Source organism: Typopeltis vanoorti, chromosome 3 (genome assembly GCF_054136105.1).
Source record: "Typopeltis vanoorti isolate ZY-2024b chromosome 3, IOZ_Tvanoo_1.0, whole genome shotgun sequence".
In the NCBI taxonomy this organism is placed as follows: domain Eukaryota; kingdom Metazoa; phylum Arthropoda; class Arachnida; order Uropygi; family Thelyphonidae; genus Typopeltis; species Typopeltis vanoorti.
The window spans coordinates 88,748,848-88,771,893 of NC_143551.1; positions in this window are offsets into that span (position 1 = coordinate 88,748,848).

Consider the following 23,046-nt stretch of genomic DNA (forward strand, 5'->3'; position numbering starts at 1 on the left):
ATTCAATTGACAAAAGTCCGAAAAAGGACAAGACCACATATTGACATGCGATATACGTATGCAAAACCTATTGCCATAGAAACAACACGGTAGAATTACTTCACACGTCATGATGGTCGAACAAACAGCACTGCTTTATATTATACTGAGATGGAGAAAGAGACCACCTCGCAATAAGACTGTTTTAATTCTTAATTGCGAATGTGTGCTGCAAACAAACGTTTTCCAGTATGTTGCATAAATCTTCGGTAAATCTACTGGTTGATGAGCGTAAATAGCCGGAAGCTATCGTATGGGTGGATCAATGGGTGAGCGTGTATGTGTTTGCAAAAAATCACCCCGAGAGAGAGAGTGAAGCCTTCCAATGTTCTGAATGGTTGACAATAGTACATAATTGTACCATTCCGTACAATGGCGCCTCCGTAGCTAAGTCGGCATAGACGAAGAAGACCTGGGTTCGATTCCCGTCCAAGACGTCAGGAACCTTTATCTGGTCTCTTTCGATTAAAGGTGAGTTAGCCGATTTCAAACGGAGGTATGTGGGAGGGGGGGTTCCACTGGGAAACTCAGATTTTTCGTCCCTCAGAACAGGAAAACAGGAAAACAGGGAAAGCAGTGGTCTAGAAGGAAAATTTCATTCTAGACCACTGCTCTGATTCTAGTACATATAAGAAATTATTTGGTGAATTAAACCGATTCCAAATAAAGCACTCTGTAGTTTTTATTATTTGTAGGATAATTTCTAAATAATAAAACCAAAATTAGGTGATCGCTTTTTCTAAAAAAAGTAATAGTCTTAAGTAGACAAGAATTTTAAACCATTTTCTCCCCTACATGCGAGTTTTTTTTTTTTTTTTTTGGTTAACCAAACTTTAAACCAACAATCTAACTAGCAGCTGGCCTGTGGATAACGATCTAACCCTTGATGACTACAATGTACCATAAATTCACAATCTTTTTTGGATTGTGAGATTCACATAAAAAAAGATTAAGTTTTCAGATTGTAATTATTTATTAACTCCCCTATTTTTTCCGTTTGTTTGTTTTTGGAATTTCTAGCTATAGAATTTATCTTTGCATTATTAATAAAAAAAATTATAACTTTGAAATACACCAATGACTTGAATAATTATATTAAAATGGAAAAACTCACTAAACATAGTCCTAGGACTAGTCTAGTTAGCGGTGATAACTTAATTTCGTGCGCGCACTGTTCGCAAGTTTGCAATAGTTAACTTATTGTTGTATTTTCAATCATTTTTGTCCAAGAAATGTCCGATACAAGAACAGCAACACTTGACAACAATCGACATATATATATTTTTTCTCAACTGTGTACGCATCTAATCCAAAATCCCAATAATTTAAATTTTATCTTCTGCAACATTGTAAATAAATAATGCAGGATTCCACAATGTGAACGCAAAAGTATATATATATATATATATATATATATATATATATATATATGTATATATATATATATATATATATATATATATATTTATTTATTTATTTATTTATATATATATATATATATATATAAATTTATATATATATATATATATATATATATAAATTTATATATATATATATATATATAAATTTATATATATATATATATATATAAATTTATATATATATATATATATATAAATTTATATATATATAAATTTATAGTTTCTAGCTTTGTTTGGAGTAAAAGAGAGACACAATTGACATCGATGACTGCGCATGCGTTTCTTATTCGGAAACCAGGAAGGATTTTTTTTTACTTTCTTCATCAAAGTTATCTTAGCATTAGACTAACTCATAAACAGGGTAAATGTGTTTTTAATCCATCTCCGGTAGGACTTTTTTTTTTTGGATAGAGTATAGTATAGTATTAAGACTATAAATATACGTCTTTCATCAAGTAGTTAATAAGTAGTTTAACGCCTCTGCCAATAAATCAAAATTCCCGAAAATAAAACCATTATGACTTTACAGGGAATTAATCCACGTCATGAGATTCTGTAGGGATGCACAAGGGTTGTTAGACTATAAAGAAAGATCATTTTCGAGATGCTGTTTATTAACGGATGTGTAAACAAACTGCGTGTACCTTTGGAATCACAAGAAAAAAAGGATATATTCCTTAAAAAAAAGTTGTCCGGATAAATTTTAATTAAACCGATAATTAAAATTTCTCAGAAGTGAAAATTCGAACTGCCTCGTTGAGAATTCCAGATAATCTGAGGTCGGGAATGTAAAGCTGCACGAACAAAAACTTGCTACATTTGGATAGGTAACATAAAATCCAAAAACTTGTTTGTTCCCCGTTTAAAAAAAAAAAAAAAAAAAAAAAAGTGTTAACCAGCTGGTGTGGATAGACGGAAAGTGATAAGGGGATAAATAAACAGCGGGCATTCGCAATCTTGTATCGTAATCAGTATTTATTTGTACGTACTCGTGCTTTCTACGAATGCTTTTGTTCATCTGCAAGTTAAAAATCCGGATTTTTTTTCCCGCCAGGGGGACTTGCTTATTTCTGTCACATGTGATTTATTATACCAACATCCGACTTATTAGAGTTCTGAAGTGGTTGGAATGAATTTCATATTCTTACCCTAAACAAATTTCCCGATTATCTAAACCTTAATCACCTATAGAAGGGTAGGCTTAACACACGCCCATGAAAGCTATCGTACATGAGTTGGACAATTTTTCGTAGATGGGATTCACATAAAACAATTTATTAATTCTAGAATAGGCCAAGAAATTACACAACAAAATTTCCTAAATTAATTTGCGTGCTGTATCGAACACCTATAAGTATTTTGTGGGGCGATCTAGCATGAAGGGTGCTACAACTTGATACGTAACATTTTACCATAAAATATTCTGAATGAACTGTTCTATTGGTGAACAGGCATTGAAAAAACGGAACGAAGAAGAAGAATCCTCTATAAATGGCAGTGCTCTGTAATATTGTTTCCAAGTAGGGTATAATAATATTTAAAAAAATTCAGACTTGAACACATCGCACTCCACGTGTTCAAGTCTGGAAAGTGCAGTTTATCTGTTTAGCTTAACTCACGCGTCCTTTGGATACAGCTTTCAAGTTATTCAGCTATTTTTTAAGCCAACGTCAGTTACCACACAGGTAGGTACATAACCGTCTTATGAAACCAATACAATAATACTATTAGTCGAAGCGTATTTTTTTCTGTAAACTGCATCGTTATCTTGTCCGTTTTTCCTGATTGTAGTACGAATCATCCGAGTTTCCGGGAGTAAACTCTTCCTCTCCCTGATATCATCTTAGATAGGATTCGAACCTAGGTCTTTGCCTGAAAAGGGAATCCTTGAAATCGACTGACTACAGAAGCTCAATTTTCTCTCATTATAACCTGATACATGTGCTATGAATTCAAGAAGCAATTCGTTGTTTGTGTACTGCCTGCGAAAGTCGCATTTTCTTACTCGAATGCATATAATCAGATATGTTCTCCCATCTCAATATTGTTTACATTCTTGACAAACATTTAATCTGTTACTTGCCAGATTTTTTATATAAAAAAAATAGTTTTCTCGTCATCCTTATTGGTAATCAACTAGTATGCTTAGCTAAACTAGTGATCCATTTTTAAAATGGTGATTAGCATACAAAACCGGCGACATGTTTCAGATTTTGTGTTTAATTGGCTTCGGATTACAGAAATCGGTTATGTCATTTTTCCGGATTTCTGTAATTAACGATGAAAGCGATAAATTATAGCTAATTAATTGGCATATTCATCATAATTAACTGCTTATGATATCCTACACTCTTTTTTTTGTTACATTTGAGGCAATGCATAAAAACGTTTTTGTTGTTGTTTTTAAACCATGCATGTGTGTGTGTATGCGTTAGAGACAAAAAGACAGAGAGAGAGAGAGAAAGAGAGAGAGAGTATGTGTGTGTGTGTGTGTGTTAGAGACAATAAGACAGACAGACAGAGAGAGAGAGAGAGACGAGAGAGAGAGAGAGAGAGAGAGTGTGTGTGTGTGTGTGTGTGTGTGTGTGTGTGTGTGTGTGTGTGTGTGTGTGTGTGTGTGTGTGTGTGTGTGTGTGTGTGTGTGTGTGTGTGTGTGTGTGTGTGTGTGTGTGTGTGTGTGTGTGTGTGTGTGTGTGTGTGTTAGAGACAAAAAGACAGACAGAGAGAGAGAGAGAGAGAGAGAAAGCATAGAATAAAATTTATCGGGCCGCCTTGCTTATTTGAAATAGGAGTTAGCTTATGACAATAAAATTGAATTGTCATTCCTATGGTGAAAATATAGAAAATTCTATTATTGCATTTTTCTTACGTTTCCTTTTCCCCTCTGTTCTGCCAACGAGAGTAATATTCACTAACTTAGCACCACCAGAAGAGTCTTCCAAGCGAAACGTATATTCAGCATGGGTAGTGAGCCGAAAGTGAAAACACCATCCGATATGTAGCAACTTGGTCACGTGACTGATATTGAAGTGTGTGTGTGTGTGTGTGTGTGTGTGTGTGTGTGTGTGTGTGTGTGTGTGTGTGTGTGTGTGTGTGTGTGTGTGTGTGTGTGTGTGTGTGTGTGTGTGTGTGTGTGTGTGTGTGTGTGTGTGCAGTGCGCCATACCATCCAATTGTCATACCTAAATGGGATATATGAGGAGTCCTGCTTGCGTTGCTAAAAGTTCTGACTGCCGAGGGTTACGCTGTAATGCCCAGATATTAGAGGAGTGGAGAGATACATCATAGAAAGAGGCAGGGAGTATAGATCGTAATTCTGGGCGCTATTTACCAAAGGGAGTTGCGTCTATAATAGAATCTAACATGTTGGTACAAGCATAATACACTACTTCATAGCCTCACTTCTACAGATAATATAATATAATTTAATATTTATTCATTTCCATTAATGCAATATAATATCATATATTTCAGTATTTTTAATATTATATATATATATATATATATATTTTAAAAAAAACATAGATTTAATCACTAAAAACCGAGATAACCTATAAAGATTTTAATAAGAATAATACGACTAGTTTCGGCTTATAACAGTCTTTCTCAGGTATTCATAAAGGAAGAGAATAGTAATAAACATTGAAGTATCTAAACAAACTGGAAATTACAGGGAAAAAAATTGCTACACGCATAATTGATACATAAAAAACGTTGTATTTTTTCAGGTTGTTCTAACAGGCGTGCCATTGTTTATTGCAAGTGTGCGTGCAGGCTCACGTGAACGCCAATATTGAATAACTGCAGCATGGCTATCTGGGATGTTATAACTCAAATTGTTGTTTAAGTGGACAGGGTTCAGCAGGATTTCCCTTGATTCTACAATTTTTCTTTCAAAATCATCATCACAGCGAAAGATATTTTCTGATCTATCCCAGCAAATGGAGTGGCTTTATTGATCATCATTAGGATTATTTGAAAAAAGAACATGACTGGATAACGCAGTTGCATGAGATCTTCTGTAAGAGATGTCTCTCTTATGCTCTTCTATACGTTGTTCAATAGATTTGTTAGTTTGTCCAAAATAAGGGATATTGCAATCGCACCATAATTTATACACACCTGGATATTTTAGGTTGTGATGGGTAGGCTTTGGATGGCTGATTAGAGAACGTATTTTAGGAAGAGTGGTGAAGAACGTCCTGATATTATATTTCTTAAGGACTTTAGCTAATTTTTTAGAGACTGTGCTAATGTATGGAATGGAGATGCTACCTTTAAAATTAATAGTTTCTGTTGTGCACTGCCTAGGAGGGTCCAGAAGAAATTTCTTAATCGTTTTTTCCGAGTATCCATTTTGTTTAAAGATAAGAGTGAGGTGATTTATTTCTTTTTGTAGTTCATCTGGTTCATTCAAGAGAGAGAGAGAGCGTGCTCTGTATCCTAAGGTAGATATAGTTCCAAGTTTTTGTGGTGAAAAATGATGAGAAAGATTATGCAGATATCTATTGGTATGAGTAGGTTTTCTGTACATAGAAATTTTTAATCTTTCAGAGCATCGTGTAAGCATGACATCCAGGAAAGCTAAAGAGTTATTATTTTCTAGATCAGCAGTAAATGTTATATATGGATGTTGGATGTTTAGATGATGAAGAAAATCTGCGAGAGATGTGTGCCCGTGATTCCAAGTAATGAATATATTATCAACATATCGTTTCCAAACGTTTGTTTAAATGAGAAGGAAGATATGGCTTTCGTTTCAAAATCTTCAAGGAAGATGTTAGCTAGAACTGGGAACAAAGGATTGCCCATGGCCAGGCCTTGTTTTTGTTGGTAAACGGAGTCCTGATATCTGAAGTAACCAGAATGAATGAATTGGTTTAATAAAGTAAAAATTTTTTGGATAATTTTTCCTTTAGTAATGTAAGCACCTCGTCCGTAGGAACGTTAGTAAACAAAGATATAATGTCAAAACTTGCTAGAATGTCATTTTCATTGATGGGAATATCTTTTATATGCGAAACAAAATCTGTGGTGTTTTTGATGAAAGATGAAGATTTATTGGAGAAACACTTGAGGTACTTTGCTAGATATTTGGAAAGTTTATACGTAGGTGAGTCAATTCCTTCTACAACTGGGTGAAGAGGGATGTTTTCTTTATGTATTTTTGGAAACTCCATAGGTGCGTGGGATAAGAGGATGTAGAGAGCGTAAAAAAAGCGAACATTATGAGGAAGTTCACTCGCAGTCTTTAACAAGTTGTTTGTACGGTTTGTAATTCTCTTGTAGGATCTTCCTGAAGAATTGAATATATCGAACTATCTCCAAGTAATTGAAGCATTTTGTTGTGGTAATCATCGGAGTTGAGGATGACCGTGGAATTGCCTTTATCTGCAGGTAAAATAATAATGTTACTGTTCTGTTTTAGATTTTTTAGGGCTTGTCTTTCAGCCAGAAAAATATTATCTGTTGGAGGTTTAGCATTATTTATAATGAAAATTGATTCAATACGAAGAAGTTTCGCCAAATGATTACGAATGAGTGAACTTGCCTTTTCTATTTTTGTAAGGAGAGATTCTTTAGGGATAAATTTTGGTGAGGGAATGAAATTGAGACCTTTGCTAAGAATATCCGTTAAAATATGAGAAGATTTGTTCACTACAACCTTTTTAGGAATAATACGGGCTTCACTATGACTAGATTTGTTTTGTATCCTTTTTAGATTGTTAAATTTCCTGATAAGAGTATATGTATTCTTGTTTTGTATTCGTGTGGCTTGTGCTTCACTGCTAATGATAAAATCATCTAAGTTAACCTTATCCATAATTTCTTCAAGTTTTTGAGTTAAGGAACTTTTTGTGCTGAACAAAAAAGCTAAACAACATTTTGTGTCTGAAATTCTTTCGTTGAGGAGATCCATCTTAGCTTTATGGTAAATTCTTTTAGCGCGTTCCGTTGTTATCTTTTCTTGAAAAGAGATGAAATTGGGAAAAACTGAATGGAACTTACAACGTTTGAGGAACACTAACCTGTTTATTTTCAATCCTATTTTCTTCAATGTTTTTTTAAAATTCCTTTGTATGTTCATTAGAGACGCCTCGTTATTTAGGCTATTCATGTGATAATCTGCTTTTACTCGGTTGTTGTGATACATTTTAAAAATTTTCCTGGATGTCATGCTTACACGATGCTCTGAAAGATTAAAAATCTCTATGAACAGAAAACCTACTCATACCAATAGATATCTGCACAATATTTCTCATCATTTTCCACCACAAAAACTTGGAACTATATCTACCTTAGGACACAGAGCACGCTCTCTCTCTTGAAGGAACCAGATGAACTACAAAAAGAAATAAATCGCCTCGCTCTTATCTTTAAAAAAAATAGATACTCTGAAACAACGATTAAGAAATTTCTTCTGGATCCTCCTAGGCAGTGCACAACAGAGACTATTAATTTTAAAGGTAGCATCTTCATTCCATACATTAGCACAGTCTCTAAAAATTAGCTAAAGTCCTTAAAAAATATAATAGCAGGACGTTCTTCACCACTCTTCCTAAAATACGTTCTCTAATCAGCCATCCAAAGCCTACCCATCACAACCTAAAATATCCAGGTGTATATAAATTATGGTGCGATTGCAATATCCCTTATTTTGGAAAAACTAACAAATCTATTGATTTTAGGAAGAGTGTATCCTTTTGATGAATGAGACAGTTCATATAGAAGAGCATAAGAGAGACATCTCTTACAAAAAATCTCATGCAACTTCGTTATCCAGTCATGTTCTTTTTTCAAATAATCCTAATGATGACCAACGAAGCCACTCTGTCTGCTGGAATAGATCAGAAAATATCTTTCGCTGTGATGATGAGTTTGAGAGAAAAATTGTAGAATCAAGGGAAATCCTGCTGAACCCTGTCCACTTAAACAACAATTTGAGTTATAACATCCCAGATAGCCATGCTGCAGTTATTCAATATTGGCGTTCACGTGAGCCTGCACGCACACGTGCAATAAACAATGGCACGCCTGTTAGAACAACCTGAAAAAATACAACGTTTTTTATGTATAAATTATGCGCGTAGCAATTTTTTTCCCTGTAATTTCCAGTTTGTTTAGATACTTCAATGTTTATTACTATTCTTTCGTATTATTCTTATTAAATATATATATATATATATATTTATATATATATTATAATATATCATAAATAAATTATACCTTTATTTATAAATAATGTCGTAATGAATTGCAATATTATAATATGAAAGCATTGAATATATTCTATTATTATATTGTATTATATCAAATGATACGTTAGCTTGTTTGCCCAGGTGGGATGCAGATAAGATGCTGTCTCTTATAGTTAGCGTATCCACTCATTAACCAACAGGCTTCTGATTCGAATCTCGCTGTGGGCATGAATGTTTGCGACTGGGCTAAATGAATTTCATTACCCAGTGTGAGACAGCACCTGTGCTTGCTGGAGGCCTGAAATGGTTGATAAAGTTCCATGTTTGGTCTGTAGGCAGGGTGTTCAGTTGATGAACTAATGGATGGACTAGATAGACTAGAAAGACCTAGGTTCGAATTCCGTATGGGAAGCGAAGAACCTTTTGTCATGGCTTTTCTATTCAAGTGGATTATTTAGCCAGTCTCAAACATTGGAAACAGAGCTTTCTTTCTTTACGGAAGTGCAGGCTTTTTATCCTGCAAACCGCCAGGAGAATGCAATCATTATACATTGCATCACAGGACATCTGATAGGACGATTAACCCTATCGTCATAGGGTTAATCGTCCTATCAGCGCATTAATTAGTTTCAAAGGAGCCAAATTATTACTTGGTAGTGACTGGCCCTTGAGCCTGACAATAATAGTAATAATAAATTAATTTTGAGTCCTGTAATTATAGGTTTGTAGCAAATTAATTTGCCATTCCTCTTCTGCATATCCCTAAGAGCAAGTATTTATGTCAATAGATCTTTATGTTCAAGGGGCCGGTTTTCCTGTTTTGAGGGAATGAAAAAACCTAAGTTTCTGGGAGAAAGCCCTCCCTCTCCTCATGAGATCGGCAACTTGCCATTTGCTTAGCTTGATAAAGGGTCTTCACGTCATAGATGGAATTCGAACCCGGATCTTCTTCTTCTTCTTCTTCTTCTTCTTCTTATTATTATTATTATTATTATTATTATTATTATTATTATTATTATTATTATTACCTGAGACCTCCAGGGAGTCAATGACTCATCGAGAGAAGCTGTAATGTACCCAACTCCCCAGCCATCATACCTTCCCTTAAATTCATTTACACTAGATGCACTCACTACCCCAAAGGGCAAATTATTCCACTCACTTATTGCTCTGTGGGAGAAAAACCTAGCTCTTACCCCTTTCTTGGCTGAGAACAACCTTAACTTCCATGGATGCCTCCGTGTTCTCTCCCCATATTTCCATCCAAAGGCCTTTTTTCCAGCCTTTTCATCGTCTATACCAACTGAGCTACGGAGGCCTCATGGTAAAAATCATAAGATGAATAATAATTAAAAAAAAAAAAAGAAAGATTCTAGCCAATTCACACCACTGTAGGTTTATAACCTTTCATGAGCTGGGGTCATGTAAAGATATTCATAAAGATATTCAATTATTGGAAGAGAAAAAGGGCGTATTATAAATCCAGTTTTCTTTCACAGCCCAATGTACAGAATTAGATTCGAAAATAGACCGGAGAATTGTGCCAAGGCAACTCCGACGGCAAGAGTTTATTTATTTTCATAAGCTGTCCGGTCTGTTTTATTCCTTCAAAACAGACCAGAAAGACTTCCATCGCGGGGAAGATTTTAGAGACGTCGTTAAGGACTTACGTACAAAAAGGGATTGACTAGATTACACTTTCAAGAGTTTACTAAAGGGAAGTCATGCCTCAGCAATTTGTCATATTTTACATATATAATAATGTTACATTCTAAACGAATAAAGGGAATGAATATACTGCGATACTAGAGTGCTAAGACGTATGAGATGATACCACGCGAAAGAATGTTGTATAAATGGGAGGATATGGGAAGTGAAGTATAAACTAATCACTTGCATACGATACTTGCTGACGACAGGTATAAGAAAGGGATATATGGAGAGTGAAAATCGTCCAGATTTAGAGGGGGGAAGTCCTTGGACTTTTATTGTTCAATTTGGAATTAACGACGTTGGGAAGACTCAGACATGAGAGGTTCAATTGCTTGCTGATGATGAAAAGATAGGCCGTTGCAATCAGGGATGCTACTAATCTACAGCACTGGCAGAATGATTGATTTGAATAGGCTGGAATTGCGGGCAAATGATAATGGCTATCAGTTCAGTGTTGACATTGTGCACAACGTCAAGTTGCGCACATTGACGTGATGAGATTTCGCCAGCATATTATCTTAGCGGAGTTATGCCTGAAGAAACTGATACGATTACGGATAACTAGTTTTTTGGAGTATGGTAATTTGAAGTTCAAAGGTCACATAGCAACAATACAAATACATCTCAAAGGATAATTGCAATGTCGAAACGAACCTTGACATGTAAGAATATGGAAGTTATTTTGTCTCTTTACAAGGCCTTGATACGATTCCACCTGGAGTAATCTGATTTGGTCTCCTGATGTTTCGCATCTTCAGTAGATAATAGTGAATAAAACAAAGAATTAAACTACCAGCAGGTAACTAACGATCACAGTGCTAAATATTTAAAAAGTGACCAACAATGGAATGAGAGTATGGATTGTTGCCTTATGAGCGTTACAGTCAAATTGTTGCAGTTTGTTTGTTAGCATGAATGAGATTAAGAGGAAAGTATGACAGCTGGTGTGAGTGATCTACGACCTGCAGCGATGAGTTCCTCGATTCCTTGGAGTTCTCTGATGATGACTCATGAAAGTTTGCAACTAATCACAGTACTGGAAAGTTCTGTAACTAATAAGATGATTTGATATTCCGCAACTAACGAGTGTGTAAGAATGTTCTGCAATCACGACAAGATAGGCATATGCACGTTAACAATTCGTCAGATTAGTTACATCGCACTGAACTAACCATTTCGTTAGAATTGCAGAAACAAAGGGCTGTTGATACTTCACCCAACTTACTTTCTTTCATTCTTCACTTTAAGCAATTGTTCTCATTATTTAACTACGTCAATCCTTGCCTTAATTTTGTGGAGAAAAAGAGTACAGTGCAAGAAAATCCTTTCGTACAACAACGCTCTGGCGAACAAAGATTCTCATTCACAATTTAAAACTCAAAGCAGTCGACAAAAAGTCTCCCATTTCCTAAAATAGCTCCCCGTCAAGCGCAGACAGTATTTGCACGCCATTAGAGAAGAACTCGAACACAATAGCTAAACGCGCTAAACGTCATCTAAAAATCCAGTTACTAATGGCAGGAGTGTAGAGAGAGAAAGAGAGAGAGAGAGACAGAAGGATGCGGAATTGCTGCTTCCATTATGGCTTAGTCGAAAGTTATTGGATCAGACTTTATAATTGCACAGATACTTTCGATCAAGACAAAAAAAAGTTATTTTGGAAGTTACGTTTTGACATATTATTCGCACACTTAGAAATACAAATAATAGTGTTACGAAAACAAAGGTCATTGAACTTTCGATAACGTTTCGAAAACTCTTTCAAAAAAAAAAAAAAAGTCCGCTTTGCTTATACATTGGTTATAATTAGCAAACAGAATCATACGGTTGCAGTAACTGACTTTGTTTAACAATAAAAACACATAAGAAACGCTAGGTACATCCGTATTGTAGACAGTGACGACCAATACTCTGGTTGAGCCTCCGGTACGATTATTTTTTTATCAAATCAATTCAGTGAATGCACGTTAAAATAAAACACGGAAATACGGGAGCTCCTTGGTCCCGTATCTCTCATTGCAGTCTGATTGACAGGAAACAGGCTAGAAATAGTCGTCAAGTTTTGACACGTGAATGTAGGGTATTTTATTCTCGGCGACGTGAGTTTATTCCACGGAAAAAGAATCGGATGGAGTAAATAACTGCGCGCAGTTAATAGAATGGATTCATTTCGCTGGAGATACCGTATCGTAATGCTTAAAAATACTAATAAATAAATTAATAAAACAAGAAAACTAGAATTTAGATAGATGTAGAAGTTTTTTTCAGCATAATTTGATGCTTTTGCAAATTATCTCCCGAATAATAAGAGTTTCAACGGACTCGCACGTGACGTCTTTCAAATTTTAATAACAAAATTTTAATTTAACATCTAATGCTCGCAATTCACATTGGAGATAACAAACAATGAAAGCCTTAATCGTGTAACCATGGAAACCGGTCACAAATATTAAATTTTGTATCGAAACGTTCTCTTGAATAAAATGTTTTTCATCTGCAACAGAGTTTTATTTCCGAGATAAAACAATGAGAACGGTTGGATAAGAAAGAATAGCAAACATGAAAGGAATATGATTAAATCGTCTTCGTGGTAAGAAATGTCTTGTATAGAAATGTAACTTCATTGTTATTTACGAGAGTTGATTTAATTTTAATTTTTTTGCCTACTGTAGAGACTTCCCGTTCAATTAAAAGATTTTGCTGAGATATACTTTAAAAAAAAAAGAATTTGCGATGCCCTTGAAGATTATCAATGGCACAAAAGATTAAATATGAATAATTACATATAAAAAAACACTCTCAGCCTTTGATTCTTCCATGAAAAAAAAAATTGTATAATAAAACTGTTCAGAATGGATAATGAACTAATAACAATCCTTCGAGTTCAATTTAATACGAACTCATAGTAAGTGGATTGAAGACTGATGCTACAGAAAGAGAGTAACTTTATTCATATCTATAAACGACCCTCCTATTCTTATATTTTTCTCTTACAGGAAGCAAATGATAAATTAAGTTTCCCTCTCCCTTTTAATAATGCCCACTTGTGACATATGCGAACGTTCAAAAAAAAAAAAAAAAAAACTCCGTCTGTCTATCTCTATACTTAATAGCGGATATACTGTTGCTTAATAGGTGCTCTGAGACTTTTGCCTGATGAATAAGAAAGAGCTACTTAGCTCCCAATTACCTAGAAATAACTCAAAGGCAGCACAAGTCGACTCTCCAATTGCATTTAATGGCGGTAGTTGGGTTCATTCAAAGGCGGCCCTAATGACCTGAATTTTCCCTGAAGAACTCATAGAAAGAAGAAAAAAAAAAAGACTTTTTTGTCTCCTGTGGTAGCCTCGTTCAGTTGTTTGTTTTCTCCTCAATGTGAAGTTAACAGTAAAAGTGTGTGGTGATTATTTTGCATAAAATGAAAGGCATCAAATACGCTCTAAATTATCTGATGGTGTGCGAAATAAGGCCGTGGGTATTCACTTTCTGTAACTCAATGAATATTCAAAACCTTTTTTTTTTATAGTTTGTTTTCCCAAACTTTCGCCCTTATCTACCGACTGTGGTTCTCAATGCTTGTATAAATATGATCCAACTTATGTGGGCAGATGCCTCAGTAACATTCGGTATAAATCAAATCCCTTTATTCGAATTATACTGGTTAAAATCCCATGAGTGAGCTGAATTTTTAATACCTATGCATCTATTAATTGATAACATAACATGCATCGAGGAACTCAAGGCTTGGGTTGATTAAAACATAACCCAAACAATTGCAAATATTGTGTGTACAATTGTAATATTCAGTACCACAAACGTAATTTTATTAGGGTTTTTATTTAGATTTATATCATGATTTTTATTCCCAGATGCTCTAGGAAGGAATCAGAATCTACTAAACTTAAGCGATTGGTTGGTCGATTCAGATTTACGACCGAAACATCTAAGACTATGAGGGTAGTGTATTATGTCTGTTAAGTGCAAGTTTTAATGGCTGATTCGCGTTTCGCGGGATGAAAAATACTGCTACCCTCGTATGAGTCTGTCTAAGTCACCTTCAGCCGAAAAATCTCTGATAAAGATTGTTCGCCTCCTAGAGAGGATTGGAATGCAGGTTTTTTTCAACAAAAGGGCATCATCGAAATCGAATGAACTTAAGCCGTGTTGATTCCATACTGGATTTTGATGCAAAAAAAGTGTATAATTAACTTAGATCAGCTACACCTACCGGCCACTGAATTAGAAACTTATTTAATGTCGTGTTGGACCTCCTTTAGTCCGAATTATAGCACTTGCGGTTTGACATAGATTACCTAATGTGTTGGATTGCATCGACGTCTACAACATACAAGGCATTCACCAGACAGTCCCTTAACTCGCTCAGATTTGACGGACAAGGAATTTGCTCCCGGATCTGTCTCTCTCTTTCTAACATGTCCCGTACATTCTCAATGGGATTCAGATCCGGGCTTTGTGTTGACCAGGAAGGACGACAGAAGTCGCTGTCATCTTCGCTGAACCACTGCTGAACAATTTTTGGGCGATGGAGAGCAGCACTGTCGTGCATGAAATAACCGTCCCCTGCTGCATAAAACGTCAACATTGCAGGACGGATTTGATCAGCAACAATATTCAGATATTCCTGGAGGACATCCGACCTTCCAGCGATATCAAGGAACCCGTTCCATACCAACAGAATATGTCCCACGCCATGAGACCACCTCCAGAACCTTGAGTTGTGTTTACTAAGCAAACTGCGTTCATTTCTTTATGAGACCCCCGCCAAACTCTTTACCTACTGTCGGTACAGAACAAAATTTACCGTGACTTGTCGAACCACAAAAGTATATGACTGTTTCAGTGTCTAGTCACGATGTTCCTGACACCAATGTACACGAACTTTCCGGTTCTTCCGCATAGACACGTGACTGCCAGTACCGATCCCCTTCATTTCCCTGAGCATAATCTGGTCAGATATGGGTCGGGAACAGTCTTCATGAAATGCTTCGGTCAATTGCAGGTCAGGTAGGAAGTTCTGTTTGTCCGTACAAGCTTTCTCAGATGATGGTGGCCTCCTTCCCGACAGACTGTCTTAGGACCACAGTTACGCCTCTTAGATAAGCAATGTAGATTATTTTTTCCACTGATCAAACACACGGGATTTCTCACCTTTTGAGAAACCAGTGAGCTCTGCTGTTTTAAAAATCGTGGATCCAGCCATACGGCCACCCACAATGTCCTTTATTGAACTCCCAAAGATTCTTTGTGTTTCCCATTGTGATCAACAGTATTGACGATTACTGACCAACAGCATTCTTAAATAGCTTTAACCATGCTTTTGTATATACGCTGGGGTTCACTTCCGGTGATATTAACGTACATCTGTTTAAAGGTTTCTAATTCGGTGGCCGATACGTGTAGATTTGCAGTATTCCAATTGCCATCTTCCTTATTAATCAGTATGTAGATATTAACTGAAAGAAAACGCAACTAGAATTCTGCGTTGGATTTTTATGTTAGAATTAGAAGATTAAGAAGGTTTTAATATCATCTTAAAAGTTACTTTTACGTTGCCAAATCAGTCAGAAATGAATAGCAACGTATATTTCGCGTGCTTCGTTTATAATCAATAGATAGAAATCACTTTTAAAAATAACTTTAAATGTAAAATTTAAAACTGCAAAAATATTCGCAATAAGATACGAGAAAGAAATTTATTCATCAAACTTAAATTCGTTCGATCGACACAACAGTTTCCCTGCATTCTCTACTATTTATTCGTATGAGAATATTTTTAATAAATGGTGTATTACACAAACTTATTATTAACTAACTTTATCTAAATCCATCTGCTCCTGTCACTGAAAACTTCATTGCTTATAATGAATGAGACCAAAACCTTTTAAAGGTATCTTTATCAGCTCGTGCAGAATGCAGTTTGGTATGTTAAAAAAAAGCTAATAGGAAATATTCGTCAATTCACCAGACGTGACTATTAGTCAAACATATTAAAGCGAGAAAGAAATGAATGAAACGCGAGAAAATCACTTCAATTACATTCCTGGCGCGTGTCTCGTGCAAGCCACAACAATGGGAAATACCAACGAGTGATCATAATAAATCTCTGTTGTCTGCTAAATATTTCGCGGAACCATGTGTCACCTAATAAATGACTCGCGTTTTCTCGCACACGCATGATCAGCCACGGTGGGGAAAAACATAAACAAACAAAAAAAAAAAAAAAACAGCGTTAAACAAGCGAACTCGGAACACTTTGATGTAGATGCAGCGAATGTCCCGGGCGTATAAAACACTGCAATGGAAAGTAAATTAATCTTGTGCCAGACGAACAAACTAAATGCTAAGAGTGAAGCAATACACGAAACTCTATAGAAAACGAAACACGATCCATTAGGAGTTTCAAGGAAAACAGATAGTATCGAATAATCTCCCCCCCCACCCCACTAAGTGGAAAGTGAAAAATCCCTCTTGGAGATGTAGGGAATAGAAAGAAATGCTTGATCGATCACTCAATGGATCCACTCACATGCACTTAAGGAAAACACTGCAAGCGGTAGCTTTCTTTTATGTTAATTAAATTATTATAAGAAATTCTATTGCTTAACACGTAACAGGCGGATTGTTTGCGTCACTTCTTTCAATAACCTTATTAAGTCGTTAGCCTCAATAGCCCGACGTTGTCTAGGACTCAAATGAAATCAATAGTTTTGACTTCCCATCCAATTAAAAAAAAATGTTTTTTAATTAATTTTTAAATATTGAATTTCATTCTAAATTCAATATTTAGAATTCAATATTAGGCTAATAATGGTATTAATATTCTATTACGGATGTCACTAAAATAGCTCGGACCCCTAATGTCTATTAATTGCGTGTGTGTTCTAAGGTTAGTTTGGCTTGTTTTGTGAGGTAATATACTCCTTTTCCTTTTCCTCCTTCAACTCCCTAACTTCAAGACAGACTTCAAAGGCTTTATGTTTTTACTATCTGTTTCTCAATCGGAAAAACCAGAACTTTTCTATTTATTAATAAGCACTGAGTGACTGCAAATTCAAATTTTTTTTAATGATTTTTAAATGCAAACAAAAAAATTTTAAGTGGATATTTTAGAATAGGATTTTGAGAATGACAAAAGATATTGTGGAGGTGCATTAAGTGAAAAAAAAAATTAACTCAAAAATCGACGGAGGAAAAAAGAGGATGGAAGAAAGAAAGATAAAATGAAGGAATGTAAAAAAAAGAAAGACAAAAGGAAAGAAGAAAGACAGAAAAATGAAGGAAGACAAAAAGTAATGGAAAGAAAGAAAGAAAGAAAGAAAGACAGAAAGGAATAAAATGTAAGAAAGATGAAAAATATTTCTTCATTTAAAGATGAAGAATGAATATTCTTCATGAAAAATGAAGAATATTTCTTCATCTGATGATGATAAAAGATCTTCATCTTTCATTATCATCTTCAGAAGATTACATATTCAACTGAATACATCGTATTTGGTATTATTTGGAATTTAAGATTTTACTGCAATCGTTTTTGCTTGGTTCTTTTATAATCTCTAATTAGATTCAAAGATAATGAAATTTGGTCATATTCAAATTTTTTTAAATTTTCATTTTCTCTCTCTCTCTCTCTCTGCTAATGGTGCATCTTTCGGTCTTCGTCTTCATCTGAGAATGACGTCATTGCTTTATTGCAGGTGTTACTCGATAATATTTACCTTTAGGCTTAAGAAGGAGTCTCAGAACACCTTATCACTCACCGTGAGCTCTGTGAATGCCATCTCCGGAGTTTATTATTACTCAGCGGTAATACTGAGTTGTGTCCATGCTCGCATCGTCCTATCTGGTATACTTAAAGCAGGCCTTCTCCCTTCTCTACCAACCATCCATCTTCTGACAGCTGTCCTCAGCGAAGACGGACTGCATTTCCAACTATCTTCGACATCCGTCTTTTCCCAAGCCAAAGTTGTGAAAAAGATCTATGTATCATGTTCTCCCTCTCTCTCTCTCTCTTGAAACTATTATTACAAGTAGCCTCCGATCCCATTCTTTTGTTCTTCCTCCTCTTCCTCCTACAATACTTTAGGCTCCTCCTTGTCACCCGAGTGAATGCACGCAAGGAGATAGCAAATACCACTTTACAAGGATCTCAAGAAAGAACAACAAAAGGATTAAATAAATAAACAAATAAAGAAAGACTACTCCGAAGTTCTCGTGCAAGCTGAGAACCGAACAAATGTTAACACTGAATTGAAGAAAAACATGCAAAGTGAAAAGGGGGAAATTAAAAACACGTAACACACACACACACACACACACACACACACACACACACACACACACACACACACACACACACACACACACACACACACACACACACACACACGCACACTAGTAGACAGAAACGCAGTAATGAATCAACAGTTGGGATGTTGTTTGTGCGTGTTTTAATCTATAATGACGTCATTTGTAAGACATTTGAAGAAATAGCAGCGTAGAAGATGAATTACGCAAGCCATGGTAACGAACACACACACACACACACACACTGTGATTTGGGGTGCTGGTAACACTTCGATGAATTCTGCAGTAGATGCCAGCCGTGTTTTGGGAGGGATGAAAGCTTTGTCTACATCCATCACTAACTCGTTGAATGGGAACAACCATGAACTTCCCGGTTCACAGCAAAGAAATCTATTTATCTAGCAATAGATAAGAGATAGACTAGAAAGAATTATTTTTTCTTGTCTCATCACTGAATTTTCTGCTTTTCATATCTTTAAACACAACTTAAGAGGTGCTTATTCAAATCTGTAGATAACTGATTGGTATTGACGTGACTTTGGCGAAGTTATTGTCTGCATGCGTGCGCTGTCTTTCAAAAAATGGCATTCTTACACTGCTAAAAAAAACTTATTTTAATACAGTTTGTAAATAATTTATATAACATTACTTAGTTCGGATTGATAGGGTATAAATCGTGGTCCAACGATGGTAAACTAACCAATTTGGGGTAGACCACCAACGCGTGAGGAGAAATATCATACCTTGTTAAACGGCCTCCTTTTTAACCTAAATATATTTACACGAAATGGATTGGTTCAGAAATTCTGCTACATCATTACCCCGAACTGTAGTCACTACACACGCGTCATAACATTTTATTCTTGCCAGGTCTCCTCGTTGACTCTGCTATCCTTCAGTATTTGTGTCCATATAAGGCAGTTTTCAAAAGCGATTGTGAAGGGAAGCCTTAAAAATCGCTTTAGTACAAAGTAGGAAATAACAGCTATTCATTCAATTCTGCTATTAACAAGGGAACTTTCAGTATTGGCATGGTAACCAGACATTATAACGTATAAAGTAATACTTGCATGCTATTGTTGTTACCATCAAATACCAACTACACACTGGATGCCAATGGTGTGAATGTTTGTTGGCGTCGTGCTTTGAATCTGTAGACACTTGGCTACGACAGTCTCATGAACTATACGAGTGGGGTGAAGTGGTGGCGGATGGAGCGAATCGTGTGTACGTCTCGAATACACGGACATGAGCATGTAAGAGACTGTGGTGTCTTGGACTGCGGACGCCATAAGATTGCTTTTTTCCCTCTTTTTTAAATTTACCTAGATACATAAAACATAAAAAGTCAACTAAACGTAGAAATAAAGATAAATAAATACACAATAACTCATCTTAAAAAGAAATAAATTATTTTATTGTTTTAATTATCTTTGCATCAATTACTCTATTTGAAGGTTAGCAGTGATTGCTACTTGAGTTCAAGCCAATCAGTATTGAAACTATTATTGAATACTGATTTCGTATGATTCTATTGCAGTTATGATTCTATTATGTCTAATTAAATATTTGTTTTTCATTGTTTGGGATTAACATACGTACTACTTTTGCTAAATGGATTTTAACTATAGGAATATCTATTTATCTTGAAAATAATAATGTAACTTATATTTTAATTATCTACTTGTAAAATAAAATCTTCTGATCTCTAACTTAACTAATTTAACTTCTAAATCAGCACGCCGCCAACGTTTACCCATCGCTTCACTGAGCAAACTACACTAGAAACAGACGATAAGCATATGGAAGAGAACCATAGCCATGTTATGTTCCTAATTCTAACTACTAGTAGTAGTATGTGTAGGTATATCGTGTTTCATGTTTGATTCTGAGTTGTGAGATTAAAAAAAAAAACATTTCAACTTCTTACCTTGTGCGAAAAGTAAGTTAATTCGCGAACTTGTTGAAAAACAGGTTCTCCATTGTTTTAAAGTTATAGAAAGTTACCATGAAACGAAATGTGCACTTAAATCTATAATTCAATACTTGAAATCCTTTAAAACATTTTTATGAAATTCTAAATACATAACATATAATTTTAAACGGCCTCTAACCATTAAATTTTGACAAGAAGCTTTCAGTAATAGCGAAAACAATCAACGCACTTTTAGGTGTCCCTAACTGTGTGTAGCATCCAAGTAAAATAATTTGGTTATCATATCATACTAAGAACGAAGAAAGAAAGTGACTATACGCAATAGATAAAAGAAATAAAAACTGATATCCCTTATAAGTACGATATTTTCGCTATAGCCATCTATACGTTGCCATCTATACGTAGCATTATAAAGAAGTCGAATGTCAATAAAGCTCTAAAATCACAGGGAATGTAATCCCAAACATCATTTCATCGCATGTTCCTTTGGATTATTCGTATTAAAGAATATTTTATGAGATATTCCGTTTAAATATATTTGAATAATATTTCTCTTTTATCTATTGCATATAGATGCATATAAATCACATTTATTTACAGCGGCCGTGTTCAATTTGTTGTTAACCGATGAAGACGTGTTTCTGTTTGTCTTCCAGGCCTCTATAATCTCATGTCCATTTGTTTTCTATGTGTTTTCAATAACCACTATCCCTTTCTCTCTCTCTCTCGAAAATTCCAATTTACTTTACTCTGGTAGTAACTTACACACACACACACACACACACACACACACACACACACACACACACACACACACACACACACACACACACACACACACACACACACACACACACACACACACACACACACACACACACACACACACACACACACACACACACACAGTACTTGCGCAAGACACACTTTACTTTCCGAGTTCGATGTTTTTTTCTGCGGCATCGTACAAAAGGCTTTTCGTCACCTTTAGACTAGAATCACTGTAGCTACCCACGAAGTTGCGTAAGTCAAAACCAATTTGGGTGAGTGGAGTAATCAGTCAATGTCTTAAGACAGAAAGAAAGATCTAAAAATGCATGAAGTAAACAAGGATCGATATTTTCTTGTTCAATCCACAAGTGATGCGTTATCATCAGCCATCACTTGTGAAGTGATGGCTGATGATAACGCATGATTATCATCATCCATCACTTCACAAGGTGACTTCGGTGAGATCAAGAAAAAAAATCATCTGCTCTCTTTATGCATCTATATATCTCTTCCTATCTAAGCAGTCTCTAGGCAGACACCTCGTAAATACTAGCAAATGAAAGGCAGGCACTTAACGCACAAATAAAATCTGCATTTAGGGAAAAAAAAAGCAGTTCGAGTCGTGAGAAATATAATTTTATACGAAAGTTTGCTCCTTTGAAATCTGTATGAAGATGCATTATTTTTCTCTCCCTGTCTATTTACGATAAGCAGAAGGTTCTATAAAGTTTTCTTCTTAAATTTCAGCTTTAAAAAAATCCGAGCTAACTCATCAACAACACCTAGAAATCTCTATCGGAAGACTGCTAGTGTGCATCTTAGACTTCAACTGCGTATAAACATGGCCTAACAGCAAATACACTAGACAACCACTTATCAGGTACATTCCTCTTCATCTATGAAACCTGTCTCTTTGACAGAGATGGTGTTTGGGTGTTCCAGGCTATATAAAGCAGGTAGGAAGACAGCGATGGATAATGTATTTACACACGAAAAGCAAACAGCGGTTAATGACATGCTGGACATCTATCATGGAAACTTCTGTCCTGTTATTGTGCATGAACATGCATAACATGAGTAATGTCTAGAATGTACTGAGAGGGATCCAACAACAATAAAAATCAGAATACGTCTAGTCAATAAGTCGGACCTAATCACTGATATGGATATATCATAATCCTGGTAATGCTATCTCCGTATCCATAATATAATGACATAATGAGAGAAAGAAAGAGAGATGAAATTATCATACTTGATTGGCCCGCTTAATCACCAAATATCAACCTAAATGGGTAACTGTGGATGAGGAAATCCCTTATAAAGGTATTTACGTCCTAGACAGGATTCAAACTCGGTTCTTTCCAATTTTAGGGCATCGTCTATAATGACTGAGCTATGGAGGCTCAGCTCCATAAATTGATATACAAATTTATTTGTTCTGTTTGATTAAGTATTTTTACTTTGGATGGCAAATTGAAGTAACCGGTGTCTCCTTGTACCATTTACTTACTTCATCAAAGTTACACTAGTTCCAGGTGGAATTATAGAATTACCAAGGACTACAAATCCATTTAAAATAATAAACAAATTTGATGTCTAAAAATCTTAAATCTGGTAGGAACGTTTAAAGACAAAAGAAATTA